Here is a 14,172-nt window from a genome sequence, read left to right as displayed (position 1 = left end):
ACTCCTCTATCTACATTTTTGTTTACTTTTTGCGCATGTTCCCTGCGTGGTCCCTTAAACACATAAGGTCATCTATCAACTCAAGAAAGTTGCTTGCAGGCAGAGTGTTCCTTTGGCATTTTCTGCGCCGAACAAGCTTTTAAAGCTATGCTTCCACATCTGCGGAGAGAGCAGAGGAGGATGCCAAATTCGGCATGTTGCTTTATACGTGTCGCGCGCTGTCGGCGTGGTTTATACCATTCCACTCTCATGCGGTAAGACATAGCTTGGCTAGAAAGGGCATTGCGTCAATGAGCGACTCGGGGAACATGCGCAAAAGTAAACAGAAATGTAGATAGAGGAGCGCACCTTGATGCGCATATAAACTCTTGCAACAATTGCGAGGCACAACTTGATGGGACGTCAATTCTTGGCAAAAGCAAGAATGAGCATGCGTGGCTTGCCTTAGAGGCCTACCACATAAAAAGGCAAGGCGATAATTGCATCAGTGAAATATCTTTGTCCCTGCACCCATCTGAATTTGACTTCCTACGTTTGCGTACGTGATAATTTGGCAGATCTCTGTAATGTAATCTGAGTGCCTGCGCGGTTGTGTGGCCTAGGGTTTATATTGCATCGACGATGAAGAAATAAAGAAGTTAGCGCCAGTGTAGGTGTTTGTGCTGTAAGCTCAAGTTGCTTGAATAAGCCATTCCAAATTAACAGTCGCTTGTATAATGAGGCCGATCAGCGGCAGTTTGCATGGACTAGCACACAAATATGATAAATGTCAAAGTACTAAATTAAGAAATTGGGACTCATCACACAAACAAGCTACATAATTTAGTGTAGTTATTGGGCTGTATTTCAGAGCAAGCTATTAAAAATTATCGTATTTTACGAACCAGAACCCACCTTCTGATTATGAGACATGCCGTAGCGAGTAACCCCAGATTAATTTGGACAACCTGAGGTTCTTTAACATGCACCTAAGCCTAAGTACACGGGTGCTTTTGCATTTCGCTCCCACTGAAATGCGGTTTTGTTTGCGACTAGATTTGCGAAACTTCCAAACAGGATCCCCCCTATATTTTTACAGTGGGCGCTCTTTAAATGGAGCCTCAAGGGGCCAGGGAAATTGGTTCCATTTACCAGGTGTTCTATTTCTGAGAGACATTCCAGAGAGCCAACCAACTACCAGGATGGTGTCCTGTTTAAGCGGCAGTTTCGCTTAAGCGATTTTCGTTTATCGAGATTCCACTGTAGACAATAATAGTGGATGAGTTGTGTTCTGCATAGACACTTTGGCATGGCTACTATGCTTAGTTGAATATTGTGCAAGCAGCAACATTTCACTGTACCCAGTGCAATATATAAAGCCAGCAATGTAACATGTTGCAAATGCAGCCACGAACAAGTACCTTCCCTGATCATATCTAATAGCAGCATCTTTAGACAAAATTAGTCATGCTTTCTCACGTTTGAGAGCCTTGCTTTCAGAAATCAAATCCTCCTTATCACATTGGCCTCCAATTGTGTCATCCCCCGAGCTGAGGTCATTTGAGATTTCATTTAATTGCACTTCAAATAGCATATTGGTCTTATTTAAAAAGCACATAGCATCCCAGTCACCACCTAGACATAAAATTGATGCTGCAACGCAGTAGCAGACATTCTGCGGTAGAAGCGTAACTATTCTTTAAGTGGGATGCATACTCAAAACACTGCAATGCAATTTCAGACAGGGCTGATAGTGTAGCAACCAGGACGGATTTAACGGACATAAAGGAGCAAAATTGTGTGAGCTTCGAATTATTAGTCTCCCTGAGGATCCATGCTGTCCAATTATAAAATGGGGATCAAAATAAAGTAATTGGATAGCAAACCTGCATTTCATTAAGTAAATAAAATACTGTTCATGCTACTTTCCAGGGTGCACACCACCTTCTCTTTGAATGTGAATTTGTTACCTTGCCATGGGTTGCCAAATGTATAGGTGTATTGTTGGTCGAGGGTGGTGGAACGGATATAGGTCTCAGGCTAGAGGAAATATTTCGACAAGGAGACTTGCCAGGTTGAACAATGAATGTCTCAGGCTGGAGCCATTTGGTTCCCTTGCAAAGATGTTGGCTCCAGCATGAGACTTCCTTTGTTGGACAACTGTTGATGACTAATGTCGCCATTGTTTTCATTTACCCTCGCCTTATTCAACCTATTGCTCCACGCAGGTGTTGCACTTTCTTTCAAAAATAAAGATATTAATGAGCTCAAAGGCTTTGTGCATGACTGCGTCCCCAAGTGCAAAAATTTCTTTTCAATGAATGAGAGTTGGTACCTTTTTTTGGGGAATTCAATAGGAAGAACCAAAAATTAAGCTAACAGACTGGCTATGACGACAAGTAAACATGAATTGATGTGGAGTGCCACTTCTTCATTTCACACCAGGCTTGGGGCCAGCCGGACTTCTTCCTAACATTGAGAAAATTTTTCTCATGAAATACATATTAAGAGTATTCTCTTCATAATCTGAAAATTAAAAAATGGTTATCTGGTTATTCATATTTAGTTGCGAACAGTGCGAAGGACACTGGCAAAGTAAGGGCTGATACAGTAATGACACATAGTGCTGGCAGACAACAGATTTAATTTTAGAACAGACAAACAGTTACGTACCTTAAAATGCTTCCTAAAAGCCATAAAAAAACCAAAGCAGGAAGCAGTTCTACAAAATAATGTATGTGCATGAAAAATACACCTGATCATTGGTTTGCAGATTTACTTGTCAGTTAGCAAAACGTGCTACACTGAAACATTTCTCTTACAATTTCGCAATTCTGTGGGCTTTGATTATTGCTCGGGTCAGTTGATTGCTGCTGTTACTGCTATTAGGGTACGGTGAAGTGTAATGTAGATGGGCAAGTGTTACTGACAACTATGAAAATTGGCAAATTTTGCTGCACCATGATAATGCACGCATTGTCCTGCTGCAGTGAAACTTTCCAGTAAACTTTCGCAGTTGTCTGTAGCACTTTCCCACCTGTCTCGCCTCACACTGTTCCATCAATTGCTTCACCATACTGTAATATGCACCCCCAACTGACACAAAATTCTGCCCTTCTGAAGTACTTACTGCTACTTCGAACTCGTCACATTGAGGCCGCCAGCCGTACTGAGCCCAATGTAGTATAACTGCATGGAGTGGCAGCTCCTGTCATGGATTTATTCTGGTGTAATGGCACCACAGGAGCAAACGAAGACAAAGACATGCAGGGCACAAGCGCCTATCCTCAACTCTGGCTTTAATAACAAAACAGACATGACATACAACACGTAGTGACATGAAGTGACGTCATTATTTCAAAAACAAATTCTTCATGCAATGTAACTGAGAATGACTGATGCATTTGTCCTATTCGTGCTAATCTTCCAAAGCTTAATTATCTTATGTACGTCTGCTCATAATTTCTGGCTACGAGTTTTGAAGAACACAGGAATGAACCAATCTATTTTGCAGTGCATCACAATGTGCGGATGAGAGTTGTTGCACACAAACTTCATTAGCCTCAATCTCAAATTATTACAATGTGTGTCTATGCAATGCAAGCATGACTGGATGGGAATGGCAGACTGTACATAACCTCCGTTGCACAGTGCACCGCCTGCAAATTGTGCTGCACGCAACAAACAAATTGATTTGTTTTCCTGGCTTCAGTCTTTTTTTCTCATCAGAGCAAATCTCTCCACGTTTCATACAGAAAAAAAAATTTGCCCGTAGGAACCAGCTACACAATTACCCATGAAAATTACAAATGCATATGAAACAACTGCAACCACTTTTTTACTTCATCATCTCATTCATTATATTCCATATTCATGCCTAATTTAGTTGCACAAATCATTGCTTTCTCAGGCCCTTGCTAGGAGAGTTTTGTGCTGTAACAAAAGGCAGAAGCCAAAAAAAGGAAAAGGTTGGCTGTGGCTTGAAGCACAATATGCATCTAGTGAGCTAGGCCGCAAGCGTTGTGTAGTCTGCTGCCATCATAAGGCCGTGCCTACATCGGACAGATGGGATGCTCTATTAATGCGAAATGAGGGAGTTTGAGGGAGTATGAGTCATCTGTGTGAAACAACCCTCCCTCACACAATGTTAGATACTGCAAAGAATGTGACTGCAGTCCTGTGTTCCACAAAACTTGCGTTGTAGCCAGGTATTACGACCTGACAACATGAAAGGTAATTGTGGCTTGCAACATTTAAAAAGGACAAATGTATCACTGATCCATTAGTTGCACTGCATAAAGAATTTCTTTTAACAGGTGGATAAAAATTTAATAAAAGGTGGAGACACATCATGTCTCCACCTTTTATTAAATATTGCCTGCTTCCTTATTTTAAAGCTTGAAGTGAGATCCGGTGCTTGTGTCATTTGCGTACATATCTTTCTTCGTTTACTTTTTGTGGTGTCATTACACCAGAATTTGCACAACCAATGGCCACACACTGCTTTTGTCACGTTATAGTGGTGCTTGCAAAGCCTCGCAAACAGCAGCCTATTTGGTCCAAACATGCTTTTGTACATATGCTTTTCCAAAAAGAAAGCTGCCAAGAAGGTAACAAGAATCAAGAGCATTAAGTTAGATCCACTGCAATGCTTTGCTTTTTTGCCTTTATTCCTTACACCTAAGTGGATAAGCCAGAGTGAATGTTACAGAAATGCCCCAAATAAGTTGTTGAAATTATGCGAAAATGTTAACGCAACTAAGCGTAGATTTATGTGCAATAATAGACACCAGTCTCAGTTTCTTTCCTTCTGACACAAACATAGTATATCTTATTCCTTTGGCATGAAGAAAAGCATATGTAGAGCAGACAAGTCTATATTTGAATGAGCCTTCACGATTAAGCACCACTATAATGTGACGATTAGGGTACATACACTGTAAACAGTGCAGATGACGGCCCGAATTTCACGAGTGCAACATGTTAGCGAAAGCAGTAACCATTAACCCAGAAACTAACCAAGTCCCACAAAATAACAACAGCAAAAAAAGACGAATGCGTCAGTACAGCACCTGTTTTTTGAAGTTACAGGAAAGTGGCATGCTTGTTAACAAACCCACAACCATGGCACATTTGTATGTGACCACACCCTGCCTCTTTATGTGCTTTCGTGCCTTTGACAAGGCGTTACTGGATATTTATTTGCTTGTCTGTTGCAAAAACATATCAATTATCAGTCAGTGCACAGTGCACCATGCCATTTATCTATGTGGACTCACTTTGTGTCCTTAGCACTGCTCTTACCTGTTCAGAACTAAGAATCGCAAAATGACTTGTTCTACTTAAATCTACATGCCTGAACATGTGGGTTCTGCAGTTGAAATAGGGTAATTATAAGTAAAACGAATCACATGTTCTGATGAACTTTGTTTTCATAATCTAATTGTTTATTTGGGCACATAACCAGTCAGATCATACTAAAACAAGAAAAGAAATTCAACACACTGGTTTATACTGGTTGGTGCTCTATTGACTTTAGTACACACATTGAACAAACGACAGGCAGTGAGAAATGATTCCACCTTTTAGTCAAATAAGTACATTTGCAAATGAATTGTTTTCCCACGAAAAGGGCGCAGTCAGAAAAATCAAATCTGAATGAGAAAAAAAAATTTTGAATTTGAGAGTCTGCGACCAAAGATATGGTTTCATGGTGTGTCAACGATACCTTCGCATAGGTAGTATGAAGCAAACCTAGCCTTGCTTTTGCATCCACTCTGTCCTCTTTGATACTGCCACGCGCAGTGGGACGACACCATCATGAAAAGTGCTGGCAGTGGAGGCGAACGCTTTGTCTGTCTCTCACTTCAATGCATCTCCGAAACTACAGATTATGCAACCCCCAGTACTAAACACGTGGGAAGACTGCACATAATACCACGCCATATCAACACGTCCACCCTTTCCACACACAGCAGTTCACCTATAGAACAGGGTGCGCAGGCTGCAGATGTGCTCAGCTGTACTCACAGCCATGTGCAGCGACGGCTGCGCTAGAAAAGAAGACACGCACGGACTGGGCTCCTCTGAGGACCCCCTTAAAAGCTTTTCGTCATTTTTGTTTCTGTAATAGGCTATTGCAAAAAGTGAATTTGCTTCATTCCTATTAAGAAATTTTGTACACATGGTAGAAAAATTATGAAAGTAGAACATTTTATTACTTTTCACCCCTCTCAGATGGAATATCGTACAAATGCATAAGCAGCCATTTTTGCCTTGTTTCATGCAAGATGTTTTTTCATGCTGAAAGAAAGGCATTTGTTTAAAAAATAAGCTTGGTTGCAATATGTAAAGAAATTCTGTAATGTCACAAGGGTTGCTGAAATGAAAATATATTTGTGATTTCCTTGCAACTGAAACACTCAAAATGAAAACGACCTTTTAAACAGACCAAAAAAGAAGCCGCTGCACATGCACCCATACTAAGCCAGGGACTGTATCAAGCTGATATGAGAAGACTTTCAAGAAAGAATCTTTCCCGGTTCGGTAAAATATTTGAAACAATGGTTAACACCTGGCCCACGCCTTAAATCTAGAAGGAATAAAGTTCTTAAGTTACTCTGTGTTCTTTCTTGAATCCAACAAATGTGCCTAGAAAAAGGGGCCAAGTCTACACGTGTGGCAAGGTGTGAACAAGAAACTCGCTTTAGCTGGCTGCAGTGCTCCCTGCGATGAATATTCAGGCAGAAAATTGTTACCCCAAATATGACTGTGCCCCCAAGAAAACCAAATCTGGTAGACTACATCAATGCATATGGAAAAATCTTTAGTCCATGCTTGCTGGCACCCTGTGTCTGTATTGGCCTCTAGGAGAATTGTGGCCCCCACGTGCTGGAAGCTTTCTGTGGCATAGAAAACAACATTGTGATACCAGCTGTGAAGTGTTAATCAGTTTAATCAGCAGTTTAATTACAGTTAATTCCAAGTGTTTACATGTTTTAGGCATTGCTTATGGGCATCTTGGCTACAAAACAACCTAGACCTTACATCGCAGTCTGGTGTGTAGCGTAACAAAGGCTTTTATTGGAGCAACTTGATGCTTTTATATTGGTTATTCAGTTGGCATGATCTTTCACAAAAGAGTTATAGGCAATTTTGCTGCAATAACAGTACTGTTTTTATAGAATTCGTCATGGGGAGTGCGGCTTGCCCCTTTTGCCAGAGTTTTTGCTGAACGACGATTTATTATCGGTCTGTTATATGTGGAACTTGAACAGCTTATATTTTTGTCTCCTCAATCCACACTTCTGCTGCACTTCTGCCAGCATCTCTACACAGGGTGTTTTGACTGATGCCATACCAAGTGAGCACGCTACAAGCCTTGTGTGCATCGTTTTCATGACTCTTTCGATGACCAAATTTCATTTTCAGTGACTTTATCAACTAAGTATCCAGCGGCAGCTTGAACATGGGTAGTCATGAGAATTCGCACCAGGCTTGGTCGAATATGTCCAGCACTGCAGCACTGAGTAGTGAACCATGCTGTAAGAGTTGGCAACTAAATTGCCACCTTGTGATTGAAACTTTTCAACCTTACAATCAAGGCTTCAATTACCCAGCCAGCGAGCTGCAGCAAAGGTGTGAACTATAATTACCTGATGTCACATTCTATGTCATAGCGATAGCAGCTGATCCCTGCAGTGGTGGCCCTCAAGGCCAACAGGCATCCCTTTCTGTGCACATGCTTGTGTAGGACTAAGCAGATGGTGCCAGTTTGTTCAGCATTAACACTATGTTGACGCTGTATCGGGAACACATTTTCTTACTCAGTGCGATAGCCTTTGAACCTAGATAATTGCCACCAAGAGTCCTCATTCCGCCAACCTTTCCTTTGCCATGTCATTTGCTTCTGCCTTGATGTCATGGAGCAACTTCAGCTATATGAAGCAATGATGGTGTTTGAGTATATTGAGTATCCACACAGCCTTGCAGTTTTCCAACCTGAACATTGCTTCATTAAAAGCTGACATGATTTGGTCTCAGCAGACAGATCAGAGTTAAAAATGAATCCTCATAAACTTCTTTCAAAGTCATTCTAACCTTGTCAATATTCCTGTGCCTTTTGATGTGTTATTCAACATTGTCCAAAGCAAGTTGGCTCTTAAAAATCAAGATAACTTTGCGAGACCAGCTACTAGGCTACCACTGTCTCTTCAGCCAGCCTGAAGTGTCTCGCAGCCATCAAAGCAGGAGTGCAAAGAAACGACAAAGAAAAGCGTGGCAGACAAAATGTTCATGGAAATCCATATGTTTATGGACTGTTACACTGACTGAAAAAGATGGTGGCTTCCCAATACAGTCTTGAAGTATGTAGTTGTGTCAGTCACGAACAAACAGCCAGTTGCCCAGTCCTGCACAAGCACAGTGTACAGATGCTTATGGATTAAAATTTGTTGTGTGTGCATGTGGTGCAGTGTACCACATATCATTTTCCTGAGGCTGCAGTACACTGGGAAGGCTGGTTGCTACTTCAATAGTAGGCCCTTAGAGTATTGCAGCCCTTTGTTCACATTTTGCTGTAGATTGTATCAAATGTGAATACAAACTGTTTTGCAGGACATGTCAGTTCAGTTCAAGCAATTAGACAGAGTAACCCAATAAATAGTTTAAGCCTCCAAAACGTCTTAATGCAGTCCCCAGTTTAGTACAGGTTTTCGCCTGATGTTTTGCCTTCTTCCATGGTATAATGCTGTTGCTTGCTAGGTACTGGTGGTTTGACGAGCACACTTTCTTGTGTTGCTATAATGACAACTTGTAACAAAGATTTTCCTTCCTAACAAACGTTTGGATACAGTGCCTGTGAGCTCATCTTTTAAGCTGTTTTTCATTCGATCTGTGCATTTACATCGAACGTAAGCTACAAAATATCACTACTGAGAATAAAATACACACCTGTGTAACGATTCTGCCAAGATCGTTGGAGTGGTCAGCCACAGGATGCAACGCAGGTGGAAAGGCATCCTGAGTTAAAGCAAAATAACAATCATTGTAAGATGCAGGTAAAAAATTTTATTCTGTGAGGCTTTTGGCATGTATACTAATTACCACATTTGTATGTAAAATAGTTTTCCATAATAGCTGAGCAAGGTTAACGTCTTGCCCTGTGACTGTCAGCCAGTGCTACTCATGGCAATGGTGGCAAATATGGCATGTCCTTTCAAATGGAACTTTTGTGGGTTACATGAATTCAAAAGAACTTAGGTTCACATAATACATGACATCTGTGGTTAGAAGCATGTGTTGCATGCAGCACCAATGCCATGAGTGGCACTGCCTAACACTTCCAGGGCCAGCCTTAGTACATAAACAATGCAAATGCACAACAAAGTGAACAGGCGGATAGCTGCACTATAACTCAAAGATTGCATGCATCATGCAGATGTGAATGCAGCTCCCATAAGGAGCGAGTTGCCCTTTGGTGCACTTCACTTGTCTTCCTCTTTTGTCTTCATTGCATGCTGGTGCCATATGGTAATAATGAACAAAAATTAAGCACTTCAGTTCCCATTCTTGTTTTACTACATGCTGTAAAGTCATCTAAATGCGCTTAAAACTCTTAAGGATGTACTTTGGCCATTTTGTGTTAACAATATTTTTCGCTTGGCTTCACTACACCTTAATGTAGCGCAAATTCTAGACAATGCTTACAAAAAAACCTACTCCACACAATAACACCTTCAATTAAGATTACATAGTCTATGGCTTCGAGATGTGTACATACATACTTGATACATGGTTACAATGAAAATATAAGTGACTGTTCTAATACACACACTTAGCATACTGCATAACAGTCACCTGGTTCCAAAATGGTTTTTGTTATCACACATAGGACAGCCACAACTATAAATTTAATTCTGGCAGTGACTTAAGTCACGACCAAAACTTTCACAGTGCAATCAATAAAAATTTTCGAATTTAGAGCAGTTAGACATAAACAGGGCAAATAGATTTAAAGTGTTAAATAATGAACTGTTATGGAATCTGGCGCTAGAAAGCCATGCGCCTGAAGCATAGGTACTGTTTATCATATAAGCACATTCTTATATTTTTGCTTACTTTCCTAGGGATCACATCAAACAGTTTGCTTACGTGTAAATTTTGCTAGTATTAGCCCTTATCTTTTCACATTTGGCTTACTGCAGCTTTATACGCATGCAAATGGGCCACTACTACCTTCAGCTGAAGGCCAAACACTATGCTGTCCAACAAACATGCATTTTACAACACCGACAGTAGACTTAGAGAATGAGCAACTCTTATAAACAGTGCAGTTCTTTGGACACACATTGATATATATCTGTAAAACAATGATTTTTGCTAAAATGATAACTTAATCTAATTGGTACTGAGCATAATGCATCATGCAAGAAACTTGCATTTACCGGACACCACTATAGACGCTGCGACCTCTGCGGCTTCTCCACAATCTGGCATAATGTACTCAAGTTGCCTGTAAACCATGGAAGGTGTCTAAGATACTTTAAGAAGCTCAGCAAACATGAGAAGGACTTAAAATGAAGGACAGAGAAGCAAAGCAAATTTTTAACCATTCTTCTCTATGTTGCTATGAATGTGAAGGTGCTAGCAAATGATGTATTTGAACTGTATCTTTAGTCGTGCAATAGTAGAGAGCACATTTTTGCAATAATTTGTCATAGAGAAGAATGACAGAAACCAATCTAATTAATATTTTTCTAAACTTGCACGAAGTTTTCGTCATTATGCTGATGCACACACCTGCATACCTCAACTGTGAAGTCTTGTTTCAATTTCTTATTTTATTGCTACATAGTAATTTACATCATACACTTGTCCTGAAATACATCACTTTGGGCTCCTTCAGTATTTTTTTTTCTTACTCGAACACACATGCCTATACAGGGCAAGCACTCAAATATATGCAAAACTGCCACAGGACTGGCCACTCAAGGTTGACATGATTGTACAGCGCAAAAGACGAGGACTGAAGGAAGAACACAACACAGGCACTGTCACACACACTCAAGGCACTTTGCGAGATTCTCAGGCTTCTTTCATGCTCCTAAAAACATTATGCAGCACATATTGAGCCACAGAAAGCTGTACTGGGAAATTTTCACGTTGCTCTACAATTTTATAATTGAAACTTTTTATCTAATTATAATATTTGATAAGTTTATTAATTGATCAAGGCTAATTAGGTAATTAGGCAAAATGCAGCAAATCCAAGTATTTCCAAGAGACAGGAAACAACATTACCTAGGTTCTCTGCAGCTAGGTGGCATTTGCATATTTTTTTAAGTTTTCTAAAGTTACATGGCATAACCTGCATACGTCCCATGGAACAGGTGTCACACCAATCACTCTATGTGATGCCGCTAACCTAGCCATTGCACTTAAAACATACAGGGTAAAAAAAGTAAACTCTAGGTAAGAGCATACCAAGGCCTCTATTGCTGAAAAGGGAAACTGATGGGAGGCGTCTGATCTCCGGCTATGAAGCTGCTTGATCCTCACAGCTGGCAATGAAACGGCCGCAACCGCAGTCCTGAAATAAAAGAGAAATATTTGACACTACAATGATCACACAGAACACGAAAAAGCTGGTGGCAAGTTTATCTTGGAGAACACATTAGGTTTTGTATATTGGTCAGCTTATTGTTAAACTGAGCTTGCCAAAATTTTATATCTTAATGGCTTTGCTCTTTACAAACTAAAAGCTTTGCCCAACTCATGCACTTATGCACTACTTAAGCTATGAGATGTTTACTGATCCCTTACAATGAATGGCTTCTAAGACAAATTACTTCACACAAAAGGATGCATAACTTATGAGTGTTACTGACATTAAACACCAAGGTAGTACCTCTTTATAATAGATAATGGTGGACTTCAAGCACATTTTTCTCACAGACACAGGTTGATCGGTCTGCCTTAATTTTTCACCCGCAGCAGAAATTTTGTTATTCATACTCGTGCAATATAGGATGACGCTGTGATGTGTGATATGATCCTGAGTTGATATGATATGATCTGATATGATCCTGATTTGGCACCTAGAATTCAAAACTGAATATCTGTACCCAATACGCAATGGCACAGCAGCAAAGTAATTAAACATTAAACAAGTCCAGGTATCCAGTGCACAGCGACAGCTGTTGAATAACAACATTGCACAAGCATCGACTATATAGATATATCGTAGTATGGTGCACGGCAGGCGTAGTGGCGGCCTCAGCAAAGAACACAGCCATGGAGCGACGCGCCCGTATGAGCCATCACCGGAAATTCTATCGCGTAAATTGATATATCTCGTCACGGCACAGGCATCGTTTTCTGGCCGCCGAGGTGCCGGCGCCACTGATACTCACCTGCTCCGGCCGTCGCCGTTCAAGTGACGGCGTATCCAGTAATCTGAACCCAAGCAGGACACCTGTTACCGCCAAGCAGTACGCTAACAATAAAGAGGTTCTTATACTCTGACCGGCAGCTCACGCGGCGTTGACCCGCAGTGCCGTTGGAAGCTCACCACACGCTTTTAATACCACAAACGCGCAGCCGACATTTCACGCCCGCAAATCAAAGTCGACGGGCGCAGGCTCTACATGCTACGCGCCGCTGTCGCGCACTGCCTGCACAATCAGCGATGTGGGCGCGAAGAGACACAGACGATAGCACGGAGCGTACTGGCAAATCTGCACAATGCGCGTTTAGTGAGCGACCTACTGCACACAATCGAACGAGCTAGGGGATTGGCGCCACGTACGCGCCAGCTAGCAGACACCGCGCACGAAGAAGCGCCGCCGGTTCTCGCTCAAATGATCGCTGTACAAACACTCACACACGCGCAACGCAGTAAGCCCTTAACGAGCCGCCACATTTTTCAGGCCGCGGTTAGGCGGCGAAGCTTAGCTCACCTCGCACTGCACGTAACTATTATGGTAGTGGCTTGCGCTTCGGGGAACATGTCGAATGCTCACATCCACACAATTAAAACGCGGCAAAGTCCGTCATCATGTAAAATACCCTTTTTAAAGTACACCCGCTTGACTCTAAGCACTCAAGTCGCCTCGATTACGACAAAGCTCGAAGAAACACAGTGATCGTGCAAAATGGTTCTGGACGGCCACCTGTCGCGACATGTTGTACTGAGACCTTCAATAAGTCATATCAGCGCGTCTCCTCACTCTGAACACATGCACACTCATATAACGGGTAATAATCGTTCAAAGTCACTTACCGTGGAGTCTTGGGGGTTCAAAGCTGTGAGAAACAACAACCACGGTAGAAGAATGCGCCGTCGCTGACAATGGCTGCTCCTTTGCGGCTTTCAACGCACGCGCGCGCGCTCCGAAGGCTTGTGCTCCTCCGCGCGTAGTTCCGACGTTCCGACTTTCGGCGTCCTGTGCAGCGCCAAGGCGCGGCTACTCCGAACAGAAAAACAGCGCCGACACACATCGCGCGGGATATTTCGAATCTGACTGCAGAAATAAACCTACTCAAATTGTCGCCGCGGCTCACTGCCTTGTTGGTCACGGCTGAGTTATTCTTTTCTCTATTTGGCTCGTCTCAGATATGGGTGTATTTCAACACTCCCACTTTCCCGTACGCCACCGTTATTCCTTAAAAACCCCCATTTTACAACCGCAATGGCCCTTCAAATGGGGTCGGGGGTATAATAATGGTTCTAGCTTATTTTACTTCTTCTCGTGGGAGTACTCATTTTAGGCTAGGGGGAAAAATGGCATATCAACTGTTAAAACGCCCATATGGGCTCATTTGTGTTTACAGTGTACGCGAAGGCATAGGGTTGCATCGATGCTTAGCAATGCTTACTTGAGTGCTCTGTACCTTGAACTTGAAACTGCCTGGGACGGCATTGCTGTCAAGCATATTAGGTAAGCTGATGATTACTTTGTTTTAGTCGATTACAAAGGTCTGTTCATTTCTGCGACAGGTTGAGTTTCCAGACATAAGTTTACAATTTGGTCGATGTTACGCTTGATGGATGTATGCCGCACGGTATGTGAAGCCTGTACCTGACCTACACTCGGGCCATTCAACAGTACTCAGAAATGCCATTGCCGTGTCATTGTTGAATGCCCCCTTGAAATTATGCCCGCGCAGCGTGGAGGACAGTTTGGGCAGGTA

At 42.0% G+C, this 14,172-nt stretch overlaps 1 long non-coding RNA gene across 1 annotated transcript; it reads right to left on the bottom strand.

The window, feature by feature from the left end:
* Positions 1-548: 548 nt before the first annotated feature.
* On the bottom strand, positions 549-13,412 carry LOC142576506 (uncharacterized). The gene is made up of 4 exons (XR_012826857.1): positions 13,262-13,412; positions 11,464-11,569; positions 8,932-9,000; positions 549-2,448 (listed from the first exon to the last, which is right to left on the bottom strand). It is a non-coding gene; the product is annotated as an uncharacterized LOC142576506 (long non-coding RNA).
* Between the last annotated feature and the right edge of the window lie 760 nt (positions 13,413-14,172).

Source organism: Dermacentor variabilis, chromosome 3 (assembly GCF_050947875.1).
Source record: "Dermacentor variabilis isolate Ectoservices chromosome 3, ASM5094787v1, whole genome shotgun sequence".
Classification (NCBI taxonomy): domain Eukaryota; kingdom Metazoa; phylum Arthropoda; class Arachnida; order Ixodida; family Ixodidae; genus Dermacentor; species Dermacentor variabilis.
Note: the sequence above shows the minus strand (reverse complement) of the source record. Positions and strands in the feature narration are given on the sequence as shown.